Source organism: Rhopilema esculentum, chromosome 3 (assembly GCF_057945365.1).
Source record: "Rhopilema esculentum isolate cy_ngs chromosome 3, ASM5794536v1, whole genome shotgun sequence".
In the NCBI taxonomy this organism is placed as follows: domain Eukaryota; kingdom Metazoa; phylum Cnidaria; class Scyphozoa; order Rhizostomeae; family Rhizostomatidae; genus Rhopilema; species Rhopilema esculentum.
The window spans coordinates 8,899,142-8,924,058 of record NC_142817.1 but is presented as its reverse complement, the minus strand read 5'-3'; the positions used below and the strand labels follow the sequence as shown (position 1 = coordinate 8,924,058).

Sequence of the window (24,917 nt, the reverse complement as noted above, 5' to 3'; positions counted from 1 at the left end):
AAAAATAATTCTTCACGGCTGTTTTATGCCATTTCATTCAGTTTTTGTTAAACACCCCATTTTATAACAGCAAATGTCTGCAACTAGACCATTAAATAACTAAACATGGTGCAATTTGCGCATAAGAAGGCAAAAACACATTACATTGTGTGCCAGAAATGCAGTGGAATGCTACCCCAAAGATCACTCCGAAGTAAAAGTGATTCCTCTCTGCACCGCTCAGAGAGCAATCCGGTATAGTGTAGCCTAGCCAATTTTAATGAGTGTAACTGTCACCTAAAACACAATAGCGTGTGCTACTATTACCTAAACTTTATTCATGGGTTCTCAAGGTATGCTTAAGCATATAAAAGCTGGTAGAAAGCTAAAATGTGCAAAAAGATATTTATTAAAGGAAAGCAAATTTCATGGAATTGGTGAAGTTACCGGCCATTTGAGCTTTATTTAAATTATTTTCGTGAAGACATTTGATAAAAGAAAATAAACATTTTCATTAGAATTCTGCGATAACTTGTAGGAGACTATTGCGCCAATCTGTACTTTTCTCGTCCTTCTCCAACACCCCTCCACCTTACTCTAGAGTAACTTTTTTCCAATGCTATTACCCCTTTATATCCTACAGTCCCATTCTCCTTATTTTCTTCAATTTTCTTTTCCCTGAAGCAGCTATCCCCAACCCTTTTTGTCACCACTGCATTCATACCCTTACAAATTTCTTTTCTAGCTCAACTTTTCTTTAATTCCAATCGCCTTAATACTCCAATCTCATTTTCACTCACTATCCTCATGGTTCCCTCGGCAACTCGTATTCTATGTATGCTTCTCTTTATCTATTTCCTATCCGGTTCCCTATTCTAACCCTTTTGAAGCGACCCGGTATTCATGTACCTAATTTGAAATGTAAATTCTAGCTTGAGCACGTAGAATGTCATAAGATATTGATTGCTAATCAATAAGATACTGAAAATAGCTGTAATTTCTATCCTCGTCACACCTTTTAAATGTGGTATGGTAAGCTCCTTCAAGTATGCCTCGTTGCACCGCATCACAACCATAGATGACAGCAAAGTCGTAATTCTAGATTTATGCACAATATACTGCTCTTTGTAATATAAGCAGCCTTTCTTAGGGTTTCCATAGTTTAAACTACTGTCAATTTGCAAAAGCAGTTCTCTCTATGCATTACAAAAGATATATGCACTTTGAAAACATAAAGGGTTTTCTTTTATCCTTTCTCTCCCATTTCTCCCGACTCTTTCCCATTTCTTCAACTTATATAATCGTCTATCAAATCTTGTTAATCTATTCCATTAGAGAAAATATAAAATGATTAGAATACCTCATTCCTTCTTGAAAACCTGCCAGTTATTGCAAAACTATGGAACCCTCATCCCACCTAACACGCATGACGTCATTTGTAAACAGTTTTTATCGTTTTAAGCATATCTTTGTGATATCAGGTGAGACAAACCCCCCCCCCCCCCTCCTAAATTTAGCAAGGCACAAACCTGAAAAACCAAATAAAGGATGCTCCATTGTAGTAAGAAAAAAGGGGTCAGCTACAGAACTGGGCATACTCTGTTTTCCCTGTTTGATAGGAAGAAGTTGTGTTAAAAATAAGCAAATTATATACGTCTGTACTTGATGATGACCTCGTTTAGGCCTGTTGTACGTTAGAATGCTACGGGCACTTTTCATGATGTGATACCTTTTCACCTGGGATATCGCGAGCAGAATATCAACAGCAGTGTGTCATAAAAACTCAATACGTCTATTCTCTGAACAGGCTCTTGTCTTCAGTAAGATCATACAAACTAAGTAGTTAATTCTTCTGAAGTTAGAGAGATTCCCGACCGACCACAAACACAGTCAGAGTCTATGACGGGCTGAAGAAATACAGTTCTTAAGAAAACGCTCACATCGCTGCAACATCTGGTTCTCGTCACTAACTAAGCAGTTTAGTTGCTTCAACGAATAACTCTTAAACTGTATCTCATCAAGGTGATTACTTCTGTTATACTACTAAATGAAATGGGAGCTCCAACTATTATGGTGTTAAGCTGCAAATGCTGTGTTCCTTTACGTAAGTAGGGATCATTCGCAAATAATGACTATGGGAAGCAGCTTTCTCTTGTGCAATATTTTAAATCAAAATCTCTTAACAACAAGCCCGTCTCTTCTTATCCCCTTTGACAATAGAAACAATAATACTACAGCAGATTATTCCGTGATATAGTTCGATGTTATTGTTCCAAATTTCGCGCGAATTTGGAACGAGGGCGATTGTTGTTGCGATTCACGGTTTCTGGCGCCAAATTCATACCAGGCCTAAGGATGCAACTCTATACCTTTAATGTTTACATGTGAAACAGGTCAAACAGAGTCGAAAGGTCATGATGTGTCTACTTAGGTTTATAGAATGGAATTGTATAAAATATAAAATCGGCTGAAGGGGAAGGACCACGAATTGAAAGTTACAGTAAAAGATGCAATGGCGGTTGACAAATTTCGGTAACCAAGTTTCAAAATTTTAGAAGTTGATAGCAGTTGCGTGAAATCAGTTCCTGTTGGTGATTTGAATAAGAAATATGATTAAATTCAAAAACTTATATATTCCAATTACATAAAAGATAAAAGAAAATGCAATGGAACCTCAACATGAAAGAGGCAGACCAGACGGGAAACTTTGTTGCGCGCCCCCAAGATATTGCCCGTGCACTCAACTGCGCACTTTTGCATATTGGCCGCGCAAAATCGCCAGATTATAACATTTACCATTATCAACGCTAAAAACGCTAAAAAATCTATGCTTTCAGGCGCGCAGTCTCAAATTTTTAAAGTAAACTTGTCCGCGCAAGAGAAAAAGTTTCCAGTCTTGGGGAGGCAGATAATGATGGTGTGTGATTCAGTGTTTCCTAAACTTTTTCTTTTTGGTTTTTATGTGTGAACATTCATAAATTCATCTTTGAAATAGATACTGATATATGCTTAAGATTCAAGTCCATGTAAACGGAAAAAGCTTTTTGCTTATTTCGTGATACTGACGTTTTATTGTCTCAATGTCCTTATTTCATCCAAAATTCACCTTTTCATATACTTTCTTTTTCATAAATAAATTGTTTAAAATAGCATTCAAACTCAGAGTCATCCAACTTTTAAGAACATTTTCGAATCTCCCTCAGCCTCAGCTTGCATTTTCGGTCTAATTTTTCAGCTGTTTTGCCTGTTTTTTGATGTTTATAACAGGTAATCGCAGTAAGGAAATTTCTCGTTCTTCGTGGTTTTATTAAAAAGCGGGGGATGTTCCCCTGAAATCATATCAGATTTGAAAACAAATAAGAATACTTCAAGAATATCTTGAGACCAAAAAGGAAGGTTTCTTAATAATATAGAGGCTGGAAAAACTTTTAGCATTCTCAAAAAAAGATTCTATAAGCATATATTTTTTGTAGTTATTCAGTGAATCAGGCTTTTGAAGATCTTTGGTGCGTAGTGGAGATTTTACAGTCTTTCTCACACTTTCACACAAACTTTCGCACAATACAGGAGAGATGTTTGACGTTTGATAAGGGTCTGATATCAGCAAAAGACAGGAGAGGTGACTTTCCGCACGTGCCACGTCATCAAGAGACCTTTTTATTGCTAAAGTACTGTGAAAACCTTGTAATAGCCGAGAGAAGGAAAGAAAGTATTCTCTTTCATGAAGTATCATGTTCTTAACACCAAATAAAAATTCAAATTGCCAGTTCTGGTCGCTGTAAATGCGTGCGTTGTTGTTGGCTGTCATTGAGATTGGCAATTATCCAAAGACTCGTATTCCACGACACACGGGCAATAACGACGAAGGCAGAAGCAACATTTTCATATTATCAGTTGCTACGTGGCGGTGCACTTAGGCCCTGAAGTATTAATATTTCTCCCCACAGCTAAAATTATAAGCAAGTTCATCTTCTCATCGCAGACCAGAGACAGACTTCTCACCTACTCTGTTATTAGGCTCCATGTGCATGTTCCATGAGATAGTGCCCCGTTTAACAACCTTTGGTACTTGTTTCAAGCACTTGGCGATTGCTCTTAGGTATGTTTAAAGTAATATACGCCACTTCTAGAAGCCACCATACCAATGACTACACCTATCAAACCAAAAAACTTGTGTTTAAGATTCTCTATTTGCTCATTCAAGGGAAATCTATATCAAAATTAAGGGTTGTCAACCCTGCCTACACAGAGTTTATGCAACCATACATGTACTCGCTCGATAAGGGGGCTCAGCCCCAAAAATCTACCTGAATTTACACAGGGGGCTGAGCCTCCGAGATCTCACTCCATGGTACTCCTGCTGCCAATGACAAAAGTCCAAAAACAATTGACGGCGAACGACTGGAAGATTGAAAAGTTTTGTTCATTGGCTGGCGGAATGAAAAGTATTTTTCTGGAATCTGTCAATAACAGACAAAGTTAACAATTATACTAAAGATAAGATTAATTAAATAATAAAAGTTAATAGGAACTGTTGTTGTAGGATCATAGTATTCTTTATAGTTTACAGGATGGTCATAAAGGATTAGTTTAATCTGGCCAAGGATTAATGCAGATTTTGAGCAAACTTTCCCTAACTACCTGGATTAGCACAACGGAAGGTTGATTTTATACTGAATATTGGCTTACTGTCTTGTTTTTGTTGCATCCACACACGCTTAAAGAAACTACTTAAATAATTTTGAATAGATTCAAAAGACTGTTGGCAGCTACTAAATGATGTAAAAAGATTTTCCAGTCGATACATACAGTCTGAAACTAAACTGAAACTGTTCTATTGAATTATCAAGTTGTAATCCTGACCTTTCAGGAGCCACTCTCAGGAGCCAAAAGGTGTGGCAATTACAAACGGATCTGTCAGGTTTCTGGACACTAGGTTATTGTGAAAGCTCCATTTAATGAAATCTTTAATCGCAGACACCCTATTAGAGGGTGATCACTAAGGTATCTTCACCCCAGCTTTGCCGTGGCCGTTCATGGACATGTCTCATATTCCATTGCTAAAATTCTAAATCTCATATCCTTGATCGCTCTGCCCCGGCTATCCAGCAACGGTTTTCGGGCATGCAAGGCCGGGGCCAGAAACGTCTGCGCGTCCCTTGTTCTTTGTAATTTCTATGTTTTTTCTTCGGTGCGGGGCCCTTTTTGGCTACCATAAGTGCGGGGCCTAGGGCCATGGCCCCCAGGGACCCCCTTAAAAACCACCACTACGGCTACCCATATTGTGTTTTTATCAGGAATTAGGTATCCCGCCCCATCAAAAGACAGAATCCGCTGCTCCTCTTCCTCATACTTATAACCATATATTTAGTCTGTTCGGTGTCTGCTATATTGCGATTCTACTTAACAAGCATACTATATTTTCATTGAACGAAATTTGAAATTTGAGAATCTTTGACCATTGTATCAAATCCACTAACTCTATTTAGCGCCACCGTGTGGTGTCATATTCATAATTGCATCACCTTTATTCTTCACTTGTCATCCTTTTTTCGGTCCAAAATTCGAAGTTTGGTCAGAGCAAATCTCATGTTAATGATTCATTCTTTTATAAAGAATATTTGATTGCGATTTGATTTAAAGTGGCCATGGCCTCTCCACATTTTTGCGAAGCAAATAATTTCAAAGCTACAAGAAAAGGTAATAGAAGCCCTGCCCCCCATTTTTGCTAGCCCTGGCCCCCCGACCTTCAAATTCGTTGCATGGGCCTTGCATAAAGAACATTGTCACATCGAATGTACTGATTAAGGGAAGCAAGTGTTGGGACAGCATTCTGTTGCTGTGGTTGCTATGAGGTGTCCGTTGATAAGAATGGTCTGCTAATAACATGTTACACGAGAAGAATGACATTTACAAAATTTGTTTTTAAAAATACTTGGAAGGGCATCTCTGTTATAAGGTAATGCTTAAGAATCATGACAAACATCATAACAAGGTCTATCAAAAGTCACGCAGACAAAGACTAAAATTGAAATTCCTCCAGCAGAATGTCTGTTGCTGAAATGTTCCTTCGTATTTGTATTTTCAGTTTTTCTCAGCAATGATTTTAACAAGATATTAGTACGATCTTGACAATGAATAAGTTGTGATGGTAAAATACTGCGACAAAAGGAATTCTGGTGTTAAGGTATCCTCACCCATAATCTGAGAAATTTGTGAATATGTGAACTTAGCTTGCCTCCCCTCACCACTTCAACGATGGACCTTTCCTTTAAGGTGAATTCCAAGCAACTTTCTAAACACACAAGTAGCATGGCAACATATCAGTTTTCTATATTTTAGCTAATAATCATTTTTAATATATTAATTATAACTAGTAATTATTATTAAGCAGTAGCACATAATTATTGATAAAAGACCGAGTTGTGTTCAGTATTATCAAAAATATGACTCGAGGATCTTTTTACGGAACAGTTTTTGTTTACTTTATACTGAGCAATTTTTTTCGGTCGGCGCAAATAAAAGTCTGATTAAGATATATGTATGCTTACTTAAAGTGCTATTTGGTCTCTATGAAGCTGCGAAGGAGTCCCGTTTTGCTCTATTGCATGTATTCCGAACAACTCCTTCTTTTCAACCCTTTTGCAACACTCTGGTACCGATGTTAGTTTAGGCCCTGATAAGATTTGGGTTTGAAGCCGCGTTCTTTTTCACATGCTGAAAAGCCTTTCAACTTAAAATTCCTTCTGTTAAATGTTGTGAAGAATATAAACTATTTCTTACAATTATTCGTGAAATATCTGAAAGCTTTTTGGCGGTTCTCTGTTTTCCATTCAAAAATAAAACAGTGCTCCAATGATCAGTTTCAAGTAAAAGCATATTAATTTTTCAGACCATCCTGTTTCTATGTCCCAGACATTTTCGTGATTTTAAGACTTACAGGCAGCTTATACGATAAATAAAGTCATATGTCTGCCGGATATTGGTCGCATTAGCAACGGATGAAAACGACAAATCCATATAATAGAATGATAATGTGTTGGCTCTTTGCAAGATTGTAAGTGTGCAAAGTTATTCAAGTAGCAAAATAACGCAAGTACTTCACCGAAAAAAATAATTTTTTTACCGGCTGTAGAACCTTTCTCTAATTTCCATTAAAATTATGCTTCAAAATTGTTGAATTTTCCAGGAACTCTTGTAAACGAATTGCGTCATTCATTATATTTGCTTTGCTCCAAAAGTTACTTTTAAGCATGCTTCAGACAATATTTGAAGTGATGTAATTCGTTTCAAATGTTAGAACTTTCTCAGCACTCTCTACCTCTTCATTGCAAGATAAACTTTTCTTATCCAAACAATGTTTGTAATTTATAATTTTTCCCTTCAAAGACCTTTGGAGTACTTTATAGCGCCTTGGGGACCTTAGAAGACTTTTGAATTCCCTTATAAAACTTGCTTGCAGTTGCAGTTGGGGGTTGTTTTGACAGATTAACAAGAATGGGAGCATTTCCTATTTTCTCTCACGCCCATGCTTTGCAACTTTGATGTTTTCGAATTCTCTGTTTTCTTGGTTTGATTGATAATTCAATAAATTCTTTTCCACTTCCTGGAAGTGACACAGGAGCCTCAATCCAAAAAACCTATATGATTTTCTAATGTTAATAGATTTGTATGTGGGTAATCTCGCGTCTTAGAAGATATTAAGGAGAATCAGTCCGAGGCTTAAAATTCCCAACATTCTGACCTGAGTGGTAGACCTTGATGGGAACATTGTGACTCGTGCCTCAGGTCAGCTGCTTTTGCAAATGTCGAGTCAACAACTGGTCAGGCATCTTGTCGGCTGTTCCAGCTTGTGTTCCATATAAAAGGGTGTTTTTTACCAGACCAGAAGTTAGGAACGACAGGCAAATCATTGCTTTTAACTACGTCTGTTTCAACAGATTTTACTTTTTGCTCTCTTCTCTTCATTCATAAAGGCCAAACCCAGATATCCCATTGTCTATAAGGGTTTGGACTCTTTGGCCATGCTTGCCTTTGAGATTTCGTCTTCTTCCAAGCAGGGTCTGAAAATTGGAAAATGCTTCATGTCTAACAAACGTTTAATGATGACAAAATTCATGAACCCAGATAAATTTTGCTGCATATTCATTTTGCTGTTTAGATGAAAGCTCAATCGAATCGCTACCCGTTTTATCATTTGCGTTACTCTTTGCAAATTTTAAGCCTTTATCGTTGGAATCTAATGTAAGGTTTTAGCTAGAAAAACAAGTTTTCCACAAGCCTTTTCTGCAACTTTGTGTGATGTGTCAATTGACCCCTAAACCGCAACAATACTTACGCTAGTACTTGCTGTTAAAGTAAGAGGCCAACAATTTTGTAAGGCAATCTTCACAAGCTCAACTATATAAGGAACAAGATCATTCACATTGACTCTTGAATTCTTAATGTACCTTTCATCTGTCAAAGTTAGATAACTCGATATGAGGCAATCAGGAGAGACCTAATGCCATGCTTGTGATCATATAAGGTTGAAGAGAGCGCGAAAGGAACTTCGAGGCTGTTAGATCAACCATTTTTACTGACGAGACCATTGGCTCAGGTCGGCTAATGAGCGCCTGTCCCAGTGCTGTCAGGTCCACAATGAAGTGTCAGGCCTGGATGGTAAATGCTATTTCAGTTGTATTTAACACCCACTCAAGTGATTCAATCGGAATATTTGTCTGAAATATCATTAACTGTTCATCTTCCTAGCTGTACATCGCGCTGTTTGCCATAGAGTTGGGTCATCGTCGTGGAGGAAGGAGCCAGCAAAAATAAACGTGAGTTGGCTACATTATTTCGTTGACCTTAAATGATTTTTTCATTTATCTTATAGACATGCAGCCAGCTTTTATAGCCAGCATCGTAAAACACATAGATCCAAAATGCATAAACTCTTAGCTTTGCGGTAATTGTCTTCAGTTTTTCCTACAGATATATCTTAATTTATATTTTTAAACTGTTATCAAACGCTTAATTTCCTGATAGCTACACTTTTAAAAAGGGTAATTCAAAAAATGCAGGATTTCTTACTCGTAGTAGAAAGCCACTTTTAAAGCGTGTATATGCAATCACCCTCTCAATTGCGGTGATCGCAGTCATTTGGAAGTTTTATACATACAAGAATGCTCAAAAGTGTAGAAGTCAACTAATCGAAAACAATGACTCATTTTTTACAAAAAATAGACAAAAGAATCAAGGAATCGTCGTGGAATGCAAGAAAATTTTTTGCCTCTACAGCTTTAACGCAAATGACTCGTAAACTATTCAGACTTACGTAATACGTCCTAAGTTAGTCTCTTCACTCAAAATCTTTTCTGAGATTTTCTATTTTTTATTGAGATTTTCATTGGTTTCCAGACTAATATATTCTGCAGTTTTGCTTTATTTACTTTTGCATGATTGGTCCACAAAGTCAGGGTATACAAAAATATCATGCGTCTTTTATGATTGTCATAACAGATTATCTTGATATTACATAAGTTACCTACTGCCATTTGCTATGCTTCATTTTTCATATAATGCGGTCTCAAATAGAAAGAACACATCCCAAAATGGCAAAAAGCCATTGTATTGTCAACTCGCTTATAAAATCGTGAATTTTAAAAAGCATTCCAGTAGAATGATAGTTTGATGCCTTTGAAAACGTCTCCCAGATCTTTATTTTGATTACCTATTATGTAGTTTGTCTTCCCAATAGCATTAACTCGGCTTTTTATTCATTATTGCTTTTTAAACTGAACGCATTTGATTGGTCTCTTTTGACCAATCAGCAACCACATATCTCTCATGAAGTTTTCTGTCTGAGTAAGATCTCATTACAGTTTGAAAACAGTGTTTACCAATGCTTATAAAATCTCAAAATCTAACATTTAGAGAGTTTTATGGCAGATGACACATTTAATTAGCTTATTATGCAAAAAATATGCATTTAGCAGAAGTGATTAACTAAAAACGGAGAATTATCATATATTAGCGTGTTTATTTCTATATTTCAACGGTGGAGAGCTGTCGATAGTGCACAATTGTTTACAAGAAACAAATGGCTATCCACGTCTCAACATTTATATATCGTTATGGTTGATTCCATGGCCAACATAGCCACTTAGATCTTCAACTCCAATACATCCTATATAAGAGATACTTTGTTTCTATAGTGACTGATTAGCCATTGAGATGCACTTTAGGGCTACTTCATTGTAATAGAACTCGCCTATGAGATCTAAATGGCGATTTAAGAATTAACAGACGCGTGGCGTACGACTCATCGACTCGAGTTATGCGAATTGCCCTGTTGGGAGGTGACAAGCTAACAGAAAGAAATATTAATGGCTTTAGTATAATATCATGACGTCCTCTTACAAAAGGAAAAACAGTTTTTATAAACAATAGATTTCTTATTTGAAACTGTAAAGAGCATAGCTTGCTTCTCATTTCAGACAGAGATCAAAACATCAAGAAGCACTACCCAGTGTACCGACAGGTAAGAGAAAACTTTTTTGTTTTGCAATAAAACTTTCCTTTTATGTTATTTTATATCATATTTTTTATTTTCAATCAAGGTAATAAATGCGAAAATATATCCTTAGCGCCGATTCGCATGTGCCTTCAATCCATTCTTTTACCCTTTTTTCAATATTTGTTAATATATTGTTAATATGTTAATGTTAATAATTTGTTAATATGGTTTACATATTTCTTCTTTTTTCTTTAAATTTAAGACACAAATGGTATGTGATTTTAAGGTTAACAGCTCAGTCAAAGCTTGGTAACAGTAGAAAAGCAAAAAATATAGCTTGCTTGTGAAAAGTAGAGATGAAAACGGTGAAGCCTTCGGAATAATCAACGAAATGGGAGCCTGTCGTGAGAAGCACACTTTCTATTTCATGTTAAAAGTATAGTTACGGGGAGCTCATTTTCTTTAAAAAAAACATTTACATTCTAAAACCTTCCTGGAAAATTTTTATTGTTTATAAAAAAATTTTGAAACAAAGGGCAAACGTATCTTTTATGTTAATAAGAAAAGGAAACTTGAAGATTCTTACCTTTTGAAATTTGATGGTAAAAAATAACATTCAATGCGAACTGATTGGTTAAAATAGGAAATATAACAACATTCTTTTCATCTGTAAAACATTAAAAAAGGTTTCCTCAGCTGTTTTACTAACTTTCGACTTTCTTAACTATTCGCTTGCCAAGGTGCTGTGTTTTTTACAAAAAGCTTCTTGTAAAAATTATGTATCTCCTTTTGGGGTTTTTATCAGCTCTGAATATGAGGCAAAAAAGATTAGCGACATATTGTTTAAACTGTGTACTTAGCATTGGCACTGACGGATTCGTGGTCTTGACGGGCAAACTTTTTGAGAAAAGAAATAGTGCAATGGACATATCAAAATCACTCCTTGCTTTGAACATTGTTTTAATTCCATTGTCCGAATTTTGAGATATTGGTCAATTATCGTCTGGCTAGGCTATTTGGAAGTTGTTTATACTGACACCAAAATGACTGCTCCACGTGTCTATTTATTACGTCATGCACATTACCTTCTATGGCTAGTAATAATTATTGCCAAGGTGGCTAGAGGATTCTACCGTCCTCAAGCGTCTGCTGATAGTTACCGAATTTTTTCATGTTCGGCGACAATTTCGTAAAGAAAAGCGCTGACCACAGCGACGGCAAAAACGGTGAATTTTAAGAATTCTCTCGTAGATTATAAAACGTTTAGAGCTGGGTCATACTAGGTGCAAATACAAAGAAAGCTTTGCAACAAGACCACCAAGACAGACAGGGGTATTCGCGTATTAAAAAGTGATGCAATATTACAGGAACCTGAGAAAAAGAGCCTAAGAAAAAGAGCTTTTGGAGTAGCACAGTGATTAGTTGGTAAATTGACCACGCCCTTTTCATAGAAGAAGTGGCTTGGAATTCTTTTTAGAACACTCTGATTTTTAGACCATCATATTTGGAACACTCCAATTTATGTCTGACAACTGATCGCAGAAAATCAAGTTAAATAAATAGCAGACCAACAATTTAGCTGAAGCAAATTTGACTGAAAATCGTCCTTAATGATAGTAGAATAGGACTCATCAGAAATACAAATGACATAGTTCGACCTGAAAGACGCCATTTGCAAGTTTTTGAACAAATTCGGAGGGCACATTGCACTGTTGCCCTCTGTTTTCTGCGTCTTTGCAATACTTTCGCGTTCAAAATGAACATTCTTGCTGGATAATTCTTACTCTTTAGATAAATTTCCACTCAATGAAAGTGAAATTGTAATTTTGATTAAATACGGTTTCGACAATGTATGTAAAGGCAATGGCAGTGTCTTCCGCTCAAACTTTGTTACTCTCAGAAAATTGAAAGAATTGAAACATGCCACTTGGCGCCCACTGCCCAAGCCGCATTTGAGTTTTTCTTGGACCTTGGAAAATTTCTCTGAAAAAGACGTGCTAAATCTTCTAAGAATAAATAGATTAAAAAGATCCGGGGCTGAAAACACCTTCGAATATATACAACGCATATCGTAGTTCTTTTCGAGACTAAAACAGGCATTCTGAATGTATTTTTTGACTGTATAAATATATCTATGTAACTATTTTGATCACTGCCAGCAGAAGCACTTGAATTTGCGGGCAGCTTATCGAATATTATTTTGTTGACAAATATCTGATTCAGAACGACGCATTTATATAGGCTGAACGCCACCATCAGATTGTTTTTAATGATATGGGCATGCAGTACTCAGCTTGAGGTACAAGCCCTAAACGTAATGGTGCACAAATGTTAATCAGGTTGAGTTACTGTTCAAGCGGTTTACATGGGGTTTCTCTCCACACCGCAATGAAGACACCTCTAAACAGAAAAGAGAGAAATGAATTATGGTTGCACTCAAACCAGTAGAGAAGAGAACTTTTGTTACCTGCACACTTTTTATATTGCTTTTAGCTTGGCTAGATATATTATATGACCCGTCTATACTTTAATCTTATGTATAATTGTTACGATGAGTAAATTTGATTTAGTTGATCTCTGAGCTTGGAAGGAAACGTTTGTCGTTTCTCTGATCCTTCCATGTCAGACCATTTATTTTATTTACACCCATGAGCGTAGCGGAGGCTAAACTTTTAGGAGGAATTCGTATGGGTCTTGCCCGAATATTGTTACTTCATTGAGATAAAAACGCCCAAACGAGCCTGTGATTCGACAAATCCTGCCTGATTTTGGAGGCTGCAGCCCTATCAAGATTAAAGTCGTAATAAGAGCATTCAACGGATGTTGGTTGTTTTTGTTCAGCAAGTGAAACCAAGGACAGTGTGGAATTATTCTACGTGTAAGCGTCTGCAGATGATTTATCAGTTAGAAAAGATCTCGTTAAACGTAAAAGTGTCCACAAATGTTCTCAGATGTCACAAAGTGATCTCAGAAACTGGCTTTTGCTTAAAGGATGAAATGAACTGGAAAGAAGATAAGAAAACAAGCAAAAGACTGGAAATGGAGGAGATTTTGTAGCATTGCTCTGTAACATCTTCAAACATCTGCAAACATCTTCAAACATCTGTGAGCATCTGCGAACACCTGCGAACATCTGCGAACAACTGCGAACATCTTAAAGGCACTAAGAGAGATCCAAACTTGACAATGACCGTGGTGACATGAAAAGTAACCTGTTGCTGAAAGGTCAGGTGAATCGAACATTTCAGTTAAGTGGACAACCGCCCTACACCTACTGCTTTAGGAAGAAACTTTGCACTTTGCAAGGTTTTTCTTATTGACTGGTAAACGCTTATCTTCAGTTGAGAATGGCTTTGAAAAGCTTAAAGAAGAATACAGCTGCAGGATTTTACAAACCAAATATAGAACTAAGGAAGAATAAAGGAAAAGTTGTGCTTATCAAGCCTACTTTTCTGCTAAATTCACAGTTTGTCGACAGAAAGTGACCCCCAAGCTACCAGACAAGGAAGCCTTGAATAATTTTTGAACTGACGAGGTATCAGATCTTGCAAGATTTCGTGTTGTTATTCTTGCTATTCATATTTCACTGGAAAATGAGAAATATTATCCAGCAGATCTTAGCTTTGACAACCGTGATCGATCAAAGCTTAAGCTGGCAGAAACCCTTCACATAAATTTTATAAACTTCAAAAGGACCGTTGAATGAATTCATAGTGATAAGAAAATTTTGTCTGAGAAATGGCGAACCTCTTTCCTATGTTTCTTGGCATCTCATCAAAATGTATTAGATCTCTGAGTTTTCTGCCTCTGAATTCTATATTTAAAAGCCAAGTGCTAATTCAGCGGAGTTGTAAGCCTGGACTTGTTTTAGACAAGATTTTATCTTCTCACCGTTTCTGTTTTTCGTCCTCATTAATTTTGATATCTTTAAGTTTATTGACCTCAAAAGGTTGGGTTTAATTTTTTTCCAATGAGTGAAAAGAGAAGCAAGTATACTTACCTATATAGGCTAACGAGCTGCATACTTATTTCAAGTTATGCTGTCACAAGACATTTTTAAAAAGAACAGAATAGAAGAAGACCTCATACATGCTTCATACATGTTATTACAAGTATTTATTGATGACAATGGTGACAACATTGAAGACATAGTGAAATATCGATGCCTCTGAGGTAAGGTACAAAATTTCGTATGCAGCAAAGAATCACGAGGACATAAAGGCAGCACATAGCAAAGCATGAGCGAGCAAAGGGAGGCAGTTTTTCATCCTCTGGCACTTATCTTCTAGAACAAAACATCATCAAACTAGATTGCACCTACCAATGAAACATTCTGTGATCAAACAAAATGTATGCAAGACCTCTGTAATAACAGCTGGCACTTATGCCTATGGAGCTTGGATGCTTAAATCTTGCATAACGTAATAAACAGGACTGGCCGCCTTATTCCCTTCTGCCTTTGCAATTGGCTAGAAGGATAAGATAACCTACGAAAAAGCATGAACGAAACATTCGCAAGAATTATGGGACAAAGTGCAAGGAGGCAGTAGACGTAATTTGATAATCCTATGATTTCTAACGGCATCTTTTACGTATTGCAGAAGTAAAACGATAAAATAAAGAAAAAATGAATGAATGCTTAAAAGTGACAGTCCTAATTGAAATTTAATTGATGACCAAACTCAAAAGAATAGTTATTTCTGAAGATACACGTCGAGGTTTAAGAGTTTACCAATGTTTTTTTTCGATTATGACATAAAATTATTTGCCATTTGTTAAAGGAGCCTCGTTTGAAGTCTCTTTTAATCTGTAAAACGAAAATAAATTTCCAAGCATAGTGCCGTTGCCAACAAAATTCTGCCTTAAATCTGCCTGTATTGTTGCAAAGATAAGATGGGTGATCTAAAAATAACGAGCAGTTGAGGCATTACATCATTTGTTGAGGGATTGCGTTGTTTGTTTACATTGCTGGATGTATTGGATTTTTGTGCCATTTGATAATACGTTTGGTTTATATTTAGAAAATTGTTCAGCTTTTATTTTTGCACATACACTTAAAGCAATTAATCTCGGATTGTAACTATTGAGTTTGCTTGCTTAAATGCATGAATAAGTTGAGATGATTTTGGTCAGTTATCTATTGAGATCATCTATCAAAACAAGTATCAAAATTGTCTGAATAATTAATTGAAAATTCAGAGCTCCCAAAGAGGACAGTATTTGTATGGTCAATTACTAAATGGTTTTGGTGATGTTGATTTTTCAACTTGAACGGTGATATATTCATTGACTATCTATAATGCATGAGCAAAACAGTGAAGTAAACCCACAAGCCATGGGTGCATACCCCGTGACTTGACCTGACCTCGAACAAAATATTTAGTTTCTTCAAACACTCATTTGATAAGACATAAGAGACACACCCAGCTTCTGTTTCTTTTTTTGCACAAGAAATTATTTCTTGTCTTGATTTTTCTTACCTCTTCCATAGCTTATGTGGAATTTAGTCCTATCTTTCCTGTATAAACCATGATTGAATCTAAAAGCAAGTATTTTCTTTCATGTGCCTTTCAGTTCAATGCCTTGAACGATGCAAAACACCAACGTTTAAATTCAAAGTTATTCTTCAACCAGTAATCCCGAATGAACTTCCTCAATCTAAATCCATATTGATATTTATGCTAATATCAGCACTTTATCTTATCACACTCAAAATAATATTAATACTCAAGCTTTAAGGAAGTTTAGCCTTCGTTTCCAAACTCCTTCCTTTATTTAAGGGCATCACGTATGATATTTAGATTTTTAGTACCCTTTTGAAATGAACTTTTGAGATGAGCTTTTGAGATGAGCTTTTGAGATGAACTTTTGAGATGAACAGAAATATACAATTGCTTGATTACATTCAATTGGTCTCAATGTGAAATAAATGAAAAGTGAAAATGCCCTAAATGCTCGCGAACTTTAGGACACGAATTAATTGCAAATGTTTGAACATGGTTAAAGTTCCTTAGAAAAATTAACAGATTAAATTTTAAATGAGCTTCTGTTAAAAATGTTGCACCAGAAATTTCTTTGAAAAATGAATGCGGGAAGCAAACAATCAGTAGCTAACCAGTAAATGCACGTTTGCGTCCATTTAAGATTATGATAAATGTTTTCTTATCTACTTTGCTGTCAAGAAAACCTTATACTTAAACACTGCCAATAAACTTCATTCTAAAAGTTATGCCATTGTCTCAAAAGAATGATTTTAATTAACTCAACACGAAAGCGATAATTAGTTTAATTTAGTTTAAAAGCGATAACTATGTTGATGATATGTTTGGAAGAAGTTGAATTTGTTGAAGGGCGGTGGAGCGTTTTTGGATTCGTATGAAAGAAAGAAGAAAAGAGAGAAAAGCAGAAAGTGAAATACAAGAAGTTTTTTGAAAATAAGTTAGCATCTGGAAGAAGTTTTAGAGCACTTCCTTTTATTACAGATATTTTTCCAAATTCTCATACAAGTTGCTCCTTGTTACAATACCTCTTCTCATTTCTAATCAGTCTACATTACAACTACTTTATGAAGTCAGTGTCAAAAAGCACTCTTTGCTTTACTTTTGACTGAAGACTGAATATAGGATGAAAACCAAGCCCAGGCGGAAAGTTATGTTTATGGATGTGTTTATTGCCAGGTTTTTGGTAACATGCTTTACAGACTTTTGAAATTGTGTATTAAAATAAAATATGATCAAAAAATTTTCTAAAAAATCGTTTTCCCTCTAGCTATTGTTTCAAGACATACATAAAGAAGATTTTCTTATTAGAATGAGCCAAATGCCTATGTCTTGCTTGAATACTTTGTTGACTAGCAATTGCAATGCTATTATACCTCTGCAAGCCAGCGTGACATGAAACCGTTAGGGTCACCTGATTGTGAAAGAAGACAATAGAAATCCCGCCTCTTTAACAGAAAACCTACAATCTTCTTAATAATATCCTTGTCTTAAATACAGAATAGAATCTATTTTTACCCTATGAAATCCTTAAATAAGCCATTTTTGTGTACGATGATAATTGGCTATTGATCCTGATTCAGGAATTAGATATTGAAAACACTTGGCAGAGATTAAATCATTTCTGATAACCTAAAGCTGGATATCAGTTATCGTTTCATTTGAAAGTCATGCCGTCTTATCAATTTCTATCTATTAAATTGAAGATTCATAATAATAGATTGCACAAAGGGGATGTGTATCAAGTATACCGATTATTACAGGCACTGTGTGATACTTTTCCGAAATGTTGCGGCTCAGGCAATTGTCATAACAATACAAAAGAGATTGTTGAGCTTAGAAAAGAGAAACGATTCAAGAATACGACAAAATTTCAACGAAATAAGACCAGTCAAGTTTATGTTCCTAATGCTTGATATTTCTAGTTGAATATTTTTGTCTCTGCTGTACTTTATAATGTCCCTCCCTTCTTTTATATTCGTGGGAATTACTAGGTCTGTGAAATGAGCTTCATTCTCGGAGGAAATTCGAGCCAGAGTGAGATGGCGTGCGTGTATAACTAATAATGGTGTTTGAAGCAAAACTAAACTTTCACTACGAGAAGTGTTTTTCTTATTTCAACTTGCAATGAGCAGAGACTGTGTGCTGTATGCTGTATACTAACTTTTGCTGTGTGCTGTATACAGAGGCATTTTTACACTTTCCATATAAAATGGCCATTTAACGTATTTTTACTTGGAGATTCTTGTTTATGTTGTAAACATAGCTATATTTGTGTTGATCGCAAAGCCATTTCTGTGTATGTTTTACCAAAGTCAATAAAGTAACGGCCAAATATTTGAAAATTTCCATCAAAGACGCGGTCATGTCAAAAAGATTTGACACATGACGAAGTTGTGTTTTCTTCTTTAAGAATACCCTCCTAATCATTTTGCTCCATTTTAAAGGAAAGCCATCTAAATAAATAAATTTTTTCAAAAGAAAATCTCATCAAAATTTCAATATGATTTGTTGCATTCATGCTAGAACAAAGATGCTCTTGCTAGTTCTAGATTTTTGCAATTCCTCTGTATTTACAAACTTTTTATTGTTTTCAAACTTTTCAAGCTTAAGGGCATTAGTAGTTTATTTTGTACATGACACCAAAAGCAAACCAGTTACATTATTGTTGTCGGTTCGATCAAAGAAATTAGCGAAGTCAATCAAATGTTGTAGAAACTGGGGAAGAGTGAATCCATGGAAGAAGAGAAATCTCGACGACTATTTTGTTTATACATGCTGTAATTTGGTCTGTGTTTCAAGGTGTTGAAATTCAGGGAAAAAATGTTTAGTTATGTAAAAGCATAGCCTTCCGATTAGAATTATAGATTTGTTGCACGAAAACATGAAAAGCATGTTTTAAAGATTGGCTTTGATAAATCTGTTCCTTGGAGATATCTAAGGACTGAGACGCAATTCAAAAAAGTCTGTACTGTAGTGGTAAAAGATTCACTCTCTGTCAACCACTTTCATATGTGGCACATATGATTAGATAAAAACTTTGAATTACAAAGGGCTGAATTTCTTCTTATCGTATTGAAGCGAATAATGGCAGATAAATGTTCATTAATACTGATTCTATTTGTTCTAAGCTTCTGGGAGCATCGAGAAGGGACTTCGAAATCATTTAAAACCTGCTTTTGAGGTGCAATATGTTCGAGAATTCTTCTTTGTTGCCACCATGACCCGAAAATACTTATTTTTATCTTAGCTGTAACCAAGATGCCTATTAATATTCCATTCATGACAGGTCTCGATCAATGAACATCCTTTCCTCTAAATAACTACAATCTTTTCTAATGAGTGGACATGGATCACAAAGCCCACACAATCGCAAATCTTGAAGCTTTGAATTGCATTGGGTGATCTTACGAATGGTCTATTGTTTAAAATTGTCAATACTGTTGCATCGTCCTATTAATAGCAAATTTTGTTGTCCTTCTGATGCACTACTCTTTACAGTGAATAATGTATCGGAAGGGTTTTGTTGTATACAGTTCGATATGCTGATCAAAACATCTATCATTGAAAATCTTTGTTTTGAGAATTCTCATTTTCTCAGCTTCAAAAATAATAGAGATGAAATTCCTTGAAATTAAAACACACGATATCACTGGGAATGTTTGCATTTTTCATTTAAAAAAATATTTGCAGGCTTTGATAATACGATGTACTTTGTAATTTTAATATGATGGTTGTACATCCGTACCGTTGAGAAATAGTTGATGCTTCTTTTACGGTCTTGACACAAAAGTATTCGAGTATTGTATGCTTGCGTGTTTCATTTACGTAAAGGGATCATGTAAGAAAATAATTGTTGAGAAAATTTTCCATTAGGTCAAATATCTTAACTGAGTTATATGTCTTCGTGTTCTCATAAACATGTCATTTAAAAAATCTTGCTTTAAATAATTTATTCAATATATCCATGATTTGTTTTATTTCTGAATAATCATTATTGAAATGATTATTGTGCTCCATTTCTATGATAATATACATAAAATTCTAAAACCTTTATAGAATTTGTTATTACTAGCCAAAATTGTAGAGCTTGATAGGAATTTAATAGTTTCTGCTAAATATCAATATAGAATTTGTTTACAAATAACTTTTCAGTATAAAATTCACATCATCGCTAAAGCACTACAAGATACTGTTTGCATTTGAGGTGTTGCTTCCTGTCTCTTATATGCAAAACCTAAATTTCAAAGATAGAACCCTTTTTTGTTATTGTTTCAAACAAAGAATGAGCTACTAAAAGTCTTGACGGCCCTAACAACATGTTAAACATCCAGCATGTGAAGCCACCCATTCAGACCAAAGATAGTTTTATAAAACCTAGGTATATAATATACAAAGAGCATCCATAAGGCTTTGTTTCCAAATAATCTCAATGTTTCAACGTTAATCTTAAACAAAAATTGTATTAAAATCGTTTCTTTAGTCAAATATTTTCTAAAACTCAGGCGGTGGTCAGTTTTGATCAAGTCAAAGTTGTCTATCTTGGCGATAAAATCTGCATGGCAAAAATAACTTTTCCTTTTGAGTTTGTTGCTGCATATAGCCTCTACATGTAAAAAATTGTTGAATTCACGCCCCTTGGCGTTTATTCTCATTGTCAGTTGAGTTTTTGGAGCTAATGGGAGGGGGGGGGGGATAAGGATCAAAGTCAATTATAGCGGAATAATTGAGAAAACTTTTATAAATTTCTATATTCTGAAAAGTATCTAGTAATGTGGGCAACTAACAGAAGAAAACTATTCGTGACCTACTTTGAAATGTCATTATCCAAATATCCGAGAGACGTTAATCACTATCTATTGACGCTTTAATTTGAAATAGACCTCCCTTATCACATTTATATGTGTTGGAAGACCGGTGCCAAATCATCTATCGTACGTCAAAGCTTATAGCGAAAAAGAAATGTCTCAAGGATGGGTCATTGTGGAGCTTCGGGTCGTTTCCGTTGACCTGTGAAACATTGTTTTCTGTGTTTTAATAAGTGTTTAATAAGTATAATAAGTGTTTTCTGTGATCGAATGCCATATGGCTTTTTCTTATATTTTGCAAATATAAATGTCCACCTTTCTTTGATAAATGGAAATTCATTTTTGATGGAAAACCTTATTTTGTTAACGCTTTTCCCAATAAATGGCCAATGTAAAGTGACAAATAAAACATGATACTACCTACGCAACACAAAAGGCCACGCAGTTCAGCCACTTTTAACCCACTTAACACTTTGTCATTCCACATTTCTGATTGCACCTAAAGCTGTTACTACAGAGTTTGCATCAATAAATCTACTTAGATTGTGTCAATAAATGCATTGTGTTCAATTTAATTGCTGAACCACACGTTACAATCAAGAAGATATACAGATGGCCACGTGTCAAGAGATTAATCCGGTTTTAAGTGCTAAATTTTTGGTATTCATTGATAATAACCATCAGAAAGTGACGCTTTTTAGCACATTTCATCATGAATTATATTTGCTGAAGCTGTGTTCAAGGAAATCTAATTAAAACTTTTCATTCTGTCACTTTGCCACTTAACAAGTTTACTTAAGGATCTATTTAAACTCAAATTTTTCAAATGAAATTTCCTAATCATATTTCCTCTTTTACAAAGCCCTTTTCTCTCTCAAAACGATATTCATTTTCCTCTGTTCTATGGTATTGGGTTCTTTCTAAAGAATCTAGTTTCATTTATTTATTTAACGAATGCAATATTAAAAATGTTAAATCTTATTTCATTTTGAGTCACTGCTTTCTTTATAAAATGTTGGCAAATCAATCGTTAATGCATAAAATTTTGCTTTCTTGTGTCCTCATAACAACCCTTTCATGTTTTTTCTGCGCTCTTCGCCAGCTGTTTTTTCTTTTCTGTTTTTGTCACCTTGTTGTTTCTTTCGTTCATGTTTTTCCAAAAAAACATTTTGCCTTCGACATATTTTCATCATCTTTATTCAAAAAGTAAGTTTATTTCCCAAATTTTTGATAAACTTCATAAGACCTAAATAAAAACAAACCCATATATTATTGCTTAGTTACTGTTTTGTTTTAACATTTCAGAGGCCATGTTGCGGTTACCACAAAGTTTAACCAATGTCAAACAGTAACTAAACAGCGGCAACAAATAATGTTCTATTTAGGATAATAAATGTTTTATGTCTTGGATCTAACTCGATACTTTTTTCAGCTAATACTGTTAATAGCTTTTTCAGAAAATACAAATTTAAAAGTCAACTATAGCAGGCTAAAATAAATGTACTAAGGCACAAATTTTGCTTAATACGTAGAGGGGACAGGACCTAATCAACTAAACAACCTCCTCATAGCGTGATTTATGCTACACACCTAGAAACGTCAATAGAATAAAAAAAAATAAGCGTCGATAAACATAAACCCCATAACTCGTCTATTCGTTAAACATTATCATCCATAAGACATTGTTCAAGAGACTTTGAATTTCTTTCTTGTTTTTAATTTTTAAGCATTTCTTGGCAACTTCCTTCTTTTTGCAAAGCAAACTGTGTGGGAAACGAAGCAGTGCCGACACCCTCAAAATAATTTGCAAAGTACGATTCCATGCCCCACAGATAAAAACGATTTGTCATTGGCATGTGCTTCGTAAACAATTTAACTTATTTCTTTCGTTGCTTTACAAAGGGGATTTATCAGTTTCCAATAAACGTTCAAACAGACTGTGGAGTTATAAAACACTGCTTTCAAATCTTGATTGAGTAAATAGAAATCCGAAAGCTAGCATTGTAAACTATCTAGAGACTATCTCAGGTATTTCTACCGCAATTATGATTTAGATGCTCGTTTGAAAACAAAAATGGTCGCATCTGATCAAGTTTACAAATTGTTCTGAAAATAACGTCATTTCTAGCTTTTGTTTTTATGCTTTACTTACTCCAACTGCTTCACATCAGCTAAAAAATGTCCACACATTCTAACATTTGTGATTCTTAACTTTTATGCTTGTTTCTCGATGAACTGACTGGGTTCAGAAATTGTAAATGCAGAACAGGATTGGGATGAAATAATTCAATGCTTTCAGACCCCCTCGAACACTTGACATAAACAAATATAGCTCGTGAAATTTATTGAGTAAAGCTGATCTTTTTATCTTCTGTACTAAAAACCGATTATCTCATTTGAAAGCGGATGGAAAGCAAACAAATAAGCTCATCGTCTTCATATTATCAAGAAATTCGTACGTATGTGTGTGTTCCATGCATAAATCAGGCTGCAGGCAAATGCCGTTCGTTCATCTTAGACTAAAACAGAAAACGTTCATCTAGTATATTTGATTGGAAATTTGGAAAAAAGTTTGTTTATTCTGAAAATTCAAAATCAATGTTGCAGAAATTGCATATTCACATATTTCCGAACTGTCTAAAAATTTTTTATAGGGACAAAAAATCTAGCAAAAGTTGAAATGCACTTAATGGTGCTATCAAATCCGTTTTGAAATCTTGAAGGTCAGAAATAACAAATTGGAATCTTTGCGTACAGACAACCGACAATAAAAGGAACCTGCTCGTACTTATACATCTGGATATCGTTTGACTCACGATAATTTCAAACTCCATTTTGATTAACAGTTGGAATCACAAGGCAGCTACATAAACAATTCTGTAACATGAATTTATCGTGTTACTTCAATAAACTTAATTATATTGTACTGATCGTCCAGAAATCTTAGTTTCGTCTTTGTTTCTTCAATATATTTAATAACGCTGAACTGATAGTATCGGTTGTAGACTAAAAAAGCCATTATATGTTTTCATTTCAGTTGCTGCAATGATCGTATAGGTGAAAGAAAGATCAAAAGAATAAATTATATTGTTTTTCTGATCCCCGAAGTATTTTGGTGTATTTCAGCAGAAAAATGAGTAAATTTTGACTGATCAAATGAGACTTTGGTGCCATGACCTATGCAAATAGATACAGGACCTGCATTCATCGGCATTTATTTACATTTCGTCCTCATTATTAATGCCAAATATTTCTAGTTAAGTGATGCCGATACCGTTCTGTGTGTGCCTAAAAGCCACTGGTATTGCTCTTATTGTTCGCATCATGATTTACTTCTCCATAAAATCTGTTTGTCCTAAAACAAGTCGCCGATAGGTGAACGTGTTTCAGGCAATATTTGATTATGTTTAAGGCAATCATAAAGATCTGGAGACGATCTGTTCTTGGATTGAACACTTTTTATATAATCATTGCAATCATGGTATTTTGTTTTGCAACTGTGTTGGACAAAATTGAATTGATCTATGAGGCGAGTAGGCCTATGCTTACTATAAAAACATGGTCAACGCAGACAGGCGATAGAAAAGCGCTACCATTTCAAGCGTTCTTTCCAAAGATAAGGAGAATGTTCCTGTGGGCGTATATAAGAAAATAGAATTCGAGGCGACAGACTGTGCTTTCATAGATTTAAGGAACGATAAGTAAGGATCGTGCCCAGGTCTTGTAATTCAATTTCTTTACCGTAATTAGTGCGTCTACAGCATTTCTCTTTGGAATGTAAATCTAAATTGTTTCAATTTAGATAAGGTACGAATAAAAAGTGCGAAATCTAATAACATATTTTGAACAGAAGAACCAATACCCTTTCAAAAACAAGCGAAAAAGTGATCTATTTTGCAGCATCTTAGAACTATATAATGCCGCTTGAACAGCATTCTCAAACCTAAAAATAAGTTCCTGTTTCCCAGATTTTCTTTGGAACAGAAGGGGCATGATATCTCTACGTCTCATTCACATTTTGAATAACTTATCAAATTTAACAATGCAGTAACAGTGAAGCTTTCGCATCGTTTCTCGACTTCTAATCACCGTGCAATTTACAATACCCAATTGATGATGCAATATTCTTCTGAT

The 24,917-nt window shown here is 35.1% G+C and overlaps 1 protein-coding gene across 4 annotated transcripts in view; it reads left to right on the top strand.

The window, feature by feature from the left end:
* LOC135692613 (AVIToxin-VAR1) overlaps positions 1-24,917 on the top strand; it is a 42,207-nt gene that overhangs the window by 1,033 nt on the left and 16,257 nt on the right. The window contains exons 1-3 of one of the 4 annotated variants that reach the window (XM_065210806.2): positions 7,451-8,640; positions 8,731-8,798; positions 10,458-10,501. The gene's annotated coding sequence lies outside the window, so the exon portion shown is untranslated. Of the gene's footprint in view, positions 1-7,450; positions 8,799-10,457; positions 10,502-24,917 lie in introns of those variants that run through there. The other 3 variants (XM_089112016.1, XM_065210807.2, XM_089112019.1) reach the window with 3 other exon arrangements.